Source organism: Strongylocentrotus purpuratus, unplaced genomic scaffold, assembly GCF_000002235.5.
Source record: "Strongylocentrotus purpuratus isolate Spur 01 unplaced genomic scaffold, Spur_5.0 spur5_scaffold_1, whole genome shotgun sequence".
In the NCBI taxonomy this organism is placed as follows: Eukaryota; Metazoa; Echinodermata; class Echinoidea; order Camarodonta; family Strongylocentrotidae; genus Strongylocentrotus; species Strongylocentrotus purpuratus.
Window position 1 is genome coordinate 24,055,899 of NW_022145594.1, and position 8,026 is coordinate 24,063,924.

The 8,026-nt window shown below is 37.0% G+C and overlaps 1 long non-coding RNA gene across 1 annotated transcript; it reads right to left on the minus strand.

The window, feature by feature from the left end:
* Positions 1-226: 226 nt before the first annotated feature.
* On the minus strand, positions 227-2,459 carry LOC115920989. Its single transcript, XR_004062651.1, has 3 exons — positions 2,343-2,459; positions 1,383-1,537; positions 227-895 (listed from the first exon to the last, which is right to left on the minus strand). It is a non-coding gene; the product is annotated as an uncharacterized LOC115920989 (long non-coding RNA).
* Between the last annotated feature and the right edge of the window lie 5,567 nt (positions 2,460-8,026).

Here is an 8,026-nt window from a genome sequence, read left to right on the forward strand (position 1 = left end):
CCATACGGCGCTCTAGCATTTCATTGAGATATGCATGTATTTAGTGATCTCATATTTATATATTATCACAACTCCCTTTATATTGGCCCGATTTATTTCAAACTTTCGCCTTTCTATTTCTCTTATTTTTCAGCTTCCATTTCAATGAACTTATTACAAGGGTTGGATTGTCTTTTAAGGCTCGTTCAGATATGATGCTGGAGTTGACATAAAGTTCTATATGCTTTACATTTCTATATATTATAATACAGAGATCACTGAATATGCGCAGTCCAAAATATACAAAAACATGTAGGTCCTTTGTTACCGTTCACTTTAGACATAAAACAAAACTGCAGCATTTTTGGAATTTTTTGGGCGGTTCACGTGCCATACCTGAATAAAGTCTTAAGTGCTTAAGATTGGAATCAATTTGTATTGCATCTACCTCATTCAATTTTTCTCTATTACCAACTTATATAATTAGCCACAGGTTTTAGGAATTGACATTGTGATATGAAGGGGGTGGGGTCGAGTATGAGACTGATCTACTACATAGCATTATGAAACAGGTCTACTTCATAAATAGTAATAACAAATTTACGCAAATACCGAGATCTTTTACCCAAAGGGTTAATATGTATGTTTGTAAACCCTGTAATTCATCAAAATGGCAAGTGACATGGATGGGCATCTCAGTTCTACATCTAAGCTATTCAGGTTCGTGGCTATAACTCATCCCCCCATCTCTCTCTCTCTTTATCTCTATAATGAAGGGGAAAGTAACCTGTGTGTGTGTGTAGACCTCATTTTGGAAATATTCCTCTTTAGCTTGGACTCATGGTTTAGATTTTGGGTGGAATCTCCTGTATAATGCAAGTGCTGCTTGATCCAGGGTACATACACGCAAAGAATTCTAATGCATGAATATAGAGCAAAAAGAAAGGAAAACAAGTTAAGAAAAACTTTTATCCATTTTAAAACCAGAATGTAAACAATGAATTAAATAATGAATTCTGTCAGAAAAGTGCAGTTTCAAAGATTTATCAGAAATATCTCTCATTGCTCACAAACATAATATAAAACATACCTTTGTATTTTAAACATTTGTTGTCAATGCAAACGTGAATCAGGATTTTTTTTGCAAATAATTATCAATACAATCTAGTTTGCTGATGAAAGTAGAATCAAAGCTCTATTGTTAAGGAGGGAAAAGAACACTGTTTGAAACTCACAAAATATGGTCGGTTATTGCAATATACCTGCAGGTTTTAGTGATCTAAAATTAATTGAATTTTATATATTTGAAACTTAGGAAAAATAAGCATTTCGAATCAGTGTCATGATCAGGGAAAAATTAAAAATATATGTACAGAAATAATACAAGTACATCTACAAATTACCGATAATGGCTTCAACTGTGTCACGAGGCTGCTGAATGCTGATCCAGGAGGTTGAGAGAAAGTAGCATTTTCTGCATGGTCTCACGTCAATATAGGCCTACTGTGTCCACAATATGCTTTGAATCCACTGTTCGGCAAAAGATGTCAAAAGATGCCTACAATTAATAAGAACAAAAATAAAGTTAAAACAAATTGAACGGTTGATGCATGTGCAACACACATACATGTAGGCCTACTACAAAATTATTTGTACAGCCTGCGGGGGAGGAATTTTGTTTACCATTTACGGGTCTAGCTGTTTATTTCCAGATGAGGGCTTCTGTTTATATTGTGCGAAACTGCGAACACACCATAAAGTGATTAAAGCCCCCTTCCCCGCTTGTCTTGAAATTAGGGTGCGTTGCAGAAACGGAGTACCGACTTAACGCACTCTTTCGGGATAAGCGCGGGGGGGGGGGGGGGGGGGGGGGCGGCGGCTTGTCTGATTATCAAGATATTTATGATTGGAATTCAAAATTTCAAAAAACGTTTTCCCCAATGGTTTTATAACACTACAGTCTATTGGGGAAAATGAGTATGGTAAAACCAGTCACTCAAAAGTCAAAGATTTTTACTTTTTGAGGCACTTCATCAAGTTCATGATCATTTTGAAGCGCAATTTTGTTAGGGCTTCAATATTACACCATATCACTGACACTGATAATACGTAGGGCCATGCATCATAGATTTAACTTTGTTAAACGATGCCTTTAAAGCCATGTGTAGGTGAATGCACAAACTTGCATCAAGATCTAACATAAAAATACATGCATGGATGGGACAGTACAATACATTTCTCATCTTTGCGGCAGGCGTTGAAAGCACTCCTAGTAGACACGATCATACATTAATTACTACGTTTCAAAACAGAAAACAGTTACTGCACATATTGCAAATAAATTTGGTAAATCTAAGACTTACCCATATTGAAGAATAGCAGGGGAAAACAAAGTAATAACAAGATTTTGTCTCTCTGCTCTGGCTCCTGTAGCTGTTCAGGATAGGAATGGCTGTCTTGTGTGTGTGTCACATAAGGCATGGTCTGGCTGGGTACACGCACACACTGCATGCACTGATTACATGTGCACACACACACACACACACAGTGTTAGTGTAGCCCAGAGAGATGCCAGCTGTGTAGCCGTTTAAAAAAGGCGGCAGTCGCATTTTGGGGTTTGGGGGCTTGTATAGTCTTGATCAATATTGCAGACCTTACAGGGCATATGTCAAGATGTTGCACAATCTGTAAAATAAAACTATTAATATAATGACTAATGACATTTTAGAGTTTCTCATCCCTGTTTTGGGGTTTTTAAATAAATAAAGTCAGACTGATTCAGAGGCGGCGCTAGATCTTACTGATTTCTATTTGTTTCAACTGGTTTTCAAATCCATTGACATATGGGCTCGATCTGCTGGTTTGTAAAGGTTTCTAATGGTAATTGACTTAAGATTTTTACACCCATGTTCAAACCATTAGAATCTACTGGTTTCTATCGGATTCTAGTGGTCTTCAAAACCATTAGGCTCTACTGGTTTTGTAAAGGTGTCTAATGGTTTGACTTAAGATTTGTGCATCCATGTTCAAACCATTAGATCTTACTGGTTTTTATTGGTTTCTACTGGTCTTCAAACCATTACAGTCTACTGGTTTGTTAAGGTTTCTAATGGTTTGACTTAGGATTTTTACACCCATGTTAAAACCATTAGATTCTTCTGGTTTCTATCGGACTCTAGTGGTCTGCAAAACCATTAGGCTCTACTGGTTTTGTAAAGGTGTCTAATGGTTTGACTTAGGATTTTTACACCCATGTTAAAACCATTAGATTCTTCTGGTTTCTATCGGATTCTAGTGGTCTTCAAAACCATTAGGCTCTACTGGTTTGTTAAGGTTTCTAATGGTTTGACTTAGGATTTTTACACCCATGTTAAAACCATTAGATTCTTCTGGTTTCTATCGGATTCTAGTGGTCTTCAAAACCATTAGGCTCTACTGGTTTTGTAAAGGTGTCTAATGGTTTGACTTATAGATTTGTGCATCCATGTTCAAACCATTAGATCTTACTGGTTTCTATTGGTTTCTTCTGGTCTTCAAACCATTAGGCTCTACTGGTTTGTTAAGGTTTCTAATGGTTTGACTTAGGATTTTTACACCCATGTTAAAACCATTAGATCCTACTGGTTTCTATCGGATTCTAGTGGTCTTCAAAACCATTAGGCCCTACTGGTTTGTAAAGGTGTCTAATGGTTTGACTTAGGATTTTTACACCCATGTTAAAACCATTAAATCTTACTGGTTTCTATTGGTTTCTTCTGGTCTTCAAACCATTAGGCTCTACTGGTTTGTTAAGGTTTCTAATGGTTTGACTTAGGATTTTTACACCCATGTTAAAACCATTAGATCCTACTGGTTTCTATCGGATTCTAGTGGTCTTCAAAACCATTAGGCCCTACTGGTTTGTAAAGGTGTCTAATGGTTTGACTTAGGATTTTTACACCCATGTTAAAACCATTAAATCTTACTGGTTTTTATTGGTTTCTACTGGTCTTCAAACCATTACAGTCTACTGGTTTGTTAAGGTTTCTAATGGTTTGACTTAGGATTTTTACACCCATGTTAAAACCATTAGATTCTTCTGGTTTCTATCGGACTCTAGTGGTCAGCAAAACCATTAGGCTCTACTGGTTTTGTAAAGGTGTCTAATGGTTTGACTTAGGATTTTTACACCCATGTTAAAACCATTAGATTCTTCTGGATTCTATCGGATTCTAGTGGTCTTCAAAACCATTAGGCCCTACTGGTTTGTAAAGGTGTCTAATGGTTTGACTTAAGATTTGTGCATCCATGTTCAAACCATTAGATCTTACTGGTTTCTACTGGTCTTTAAACCATGACAGTCTACTGGTTTGTAAAGGTTTATACTGGTTTTACTTCACAGTTCCTCCTGATCACCATTAGACTCTAATGGTTTCTTGAAAACCAGTAAAACCATTAGAATGTCTCTACTGGTTTCTACTGGTTTCTAAAGGAATTTCGACCTGGGATATATAATATAGGCGTGGGGTCCACGGGTTTCAAGGGGCCATAAACCCCCAAAAGCTCGGGGGTTACGTTCTTCAAAGTTGGGGGGGGGAGAGATCAGATCGCAGCGAGTTGAGTGTATATATAATATAGGTGTGGGGTCCACGGGTTTCAAGGGGCCATAAACCCCCGAAAGCTCGGGGGTTTTAGGCGTATAGGGTCAGATGAGCGTATTTTTAATACTTTATTTGTGACACTTGCGGGTCACTAATTGGCGTGGGGTCAATACGTAGAGTTGCGTAGTGTTGCGTAACAACTACACTGGCCTACGTTACTATATGCTGAGGGACGGAAAGGGGTACGCAAGATGAACGAAAACAATTCAACCTGTTTAATTTTTTTCGCCAGCCTACGCATAACCTACGCAGGGACTATTTTCCCATTAATACGCAGCCTAATTTCTGCGTAGTCGGTACGCCACACTATGGAACTCTACGCAGTTCCAGTGGCTTAAAGAAAAACTACCGGTACAGTTGGATTGTTTTTTTAATTTTTATATAAGGCCAAATTAAAAAAAAAACATGTTTAGCTTCCTGTTTTTTTTCGAAAAATGGGAAGGAGGAGGCCCTTTTTTTTTTCTTTTTATTTTCTTTCAAAATGGCCGCTCCGTACATTTTTCCTGACATTCGGGCTATTTTTCAAGATGGCGGCCGACAATTTTTTTTTTTTTCTTTTTTAAAATCAGAAATACATTTTAGCAGTGCTTTTCATGTTTTTTTTTCTTTCAAAAAAAAAAAATTAATAAAAAAAAAAAATAAAAAAAAAAATAGGAGGCGGCCCCCAAAAAGGAAGCAGGCGGGGACGCTGTTTTTTTTCTTTCAAAAAAAAAAAAAAAAAAAAAAAAAACTTCAAAAAAAAAAAAAAAAAAAAATAGGAGGCGGCCCCCAAAAAGGAAGCGGGCGGGGTCGCTTAACATGTATATTTCTTAATGGCCTGAATGGCAAATAAAGTTCTTGGTGGTTTTAATTTAGACAGTCTCTATATATCTATTTACACCCCCCGCCCCCCTCTAGGATCCCGCGGATTTCCGCGGGTCCTGCTAGTTTATAATTAATATGAATATCCTATTGCTATCAGTATCTTGAACATTATCATTTGCATGTTAACATAGAATTAAAACATTTCCCTGTTTGCAAAAACATAAAAATAAAGTAGTTATCAATATCCAAAATTTGTCGCACAAATTTCTCATGCAAATAAATTTACCCCTAATAACACCAAGCCAGACTTCAGAATACAGGCCTATGACTCTTACCTGCACATTTATAGAAAAGCGACCTTTACGACTGAGAAACCTCTGTGCATTGTCACCACCTGAGCTCCTTATATGAACATGCGTGCAATCAATTGCCCCTACTACCCCTGGAAACTGACAATAGTATACAAAAAAAAATGTTGCTGAGTTTGCTGAATCCGGAGAGGTGTAGTTGGAAACTGGATGTACTGTGGACGTAAATGGGCGATTTGAGTTGACACATCACTGATGATCCTGGAGAGAGATGCCTGTGAAAGGTAGCCTCATCCCCATGCATCAGTTGGAAAGTGCCTGTAAAAAACAGACAATTGAAAAATTAAAATTCCTAATCAAATATTTACAGTTGATAGATCTATAAAAAAAAAAGTTTTGAAAATCATTGCAGAAGTGGGTTTTTAATGAACAAATTTAACTGAAATTTTGCCATCATATTTTGGGGATTCCCATAACTTCAGAGAGGCTTTAAAAATTTACATCTTATAGAATCACTTCAATTTATGATTAATGCAAGTAGATCTAATAAGACAAACCTAATCACTGAAATAAATAATATTTAACGTGGCAAATTCAAATGTAGATCAATGTCTTGCCCAATCCAAAGGACATTAGTTAGTGGGACTTGGACCTCAGACCTTGTGATCTACAGTCCGGTGACATATCCACTCGACAACGACACCTCTACTAAATGCAATTATGCCCCCATGGCGCTAGTTTGGTATGTTTTATTAGGGTATCTCCACGCCAGAGCTACGGGTCAAATTTTGGATAGGCTTCTGAACTAGCGCCATGCCCATTTTGGGTTACTTTATATCGTACTGGTATAACAGAATTTCATTCTCATAAAGCCTAGGTCAGTGACTAGGGTCTAGCTAGCGCTATAGTCAAAGAAAAGAGTTTTCATAATACTAGGCCTACGGTACTAGATCTACCACTACTACTATTAAATTGGACAGGAATACCTACTGCTGAGAACACAGCATTCTTATAGAATCTGTTCTTCTTCTGTTCAAGTACAGGCCAATTAATTAAAGGTAATCTCTGATCTTGCATTCACAGCTCTGCTCTGAGCTCAGCTTCAAAGTTCAAACTACGTGAACACAACGTCAAACTAAATGTATGGGGCTGGAAATATATTTGTTTTCCTCTGCAAGTACGTGATACGTGTTGATTTACTTCGGGCCTTGGGCAACTTTTTAGTTTCAAGGATTATCGTACTATATAAATCACACAAATTTACCGGAAATATAAATCCCTGAGATTCCGAAAATATTAAGCATTACATTTCAATAAGCAGATAAAGTATCCAAATTAATGTTCAAACTTACCGACAGCATAAAATCGTAAGGCGGTCAGCACTTGCAAATATACAGGCAATGCATCTGCACGCGATGTGTGTCGCTGAAGTGCTGGAGTGAGTTCGTCCGTGATGAAAATTGCCGTTTGTTTTGTGAACCGGTATCGTTGCAAAAATTTGTTGTCGCCATAAATGTGAAAGGGGTTTTTCCTTTCCACAAGAGGTCTCTCGGGTCTCATTATTTGTTGTAATAATTCGTTGTAGTGGTGTCTTCTTCGCTGTATATCAACAAATACGCCATTGCAAAGAAATAGTTTGACCCGACTTAAGCCAGACTTAAACTAGTTGTACCCCAGGTTTAAATATGTGTACAATTTCTACAGAGTTAGACCAGGCTTAAACCTAGCTTTAAGTTAAACCTGACTTCAGAAACGCAATGTTAAACCTAGGTTTAAATCTGAGAGTTAGGCGAGGCTTAGACTAGACTTAAACCTAGGTTTAAAGTTAAACTTGACTTCAGAATACTGGCCAATATTAAAAGCCAACATCAGCATTGTCTGAAATACGACGTAAAAGGCGCTATTTCATTTTTTTTTAACGGCTTTTTCAAATGATCTAATATTTGTGGTGGTAAACAAGTATTAGAAATTGTTATATTTATGGATATTTCACCCGTCTCTGAACCGATTTTGATCAAACAAAGATGATTTTGTCATTTAAATTGTATGTTCTTTCAAATTCGACACTCAGTTTTTCATTATCTCACAACAAAATTATTTTGTGTTGCGCCCTCTGCAACAGAACTCAACTATCCCTTTAACTCAAATAGCACAATATCTGTGAATAAATAGGCTTGGCAGCTATAATTAGCATGGCAGCCTTTATTTTTATGTAAAACATTACACACATTGAACAAATATTGACTGTTGCATATATCATAACTCCTTAAACTCAACTCGACTGCTACATTCGAA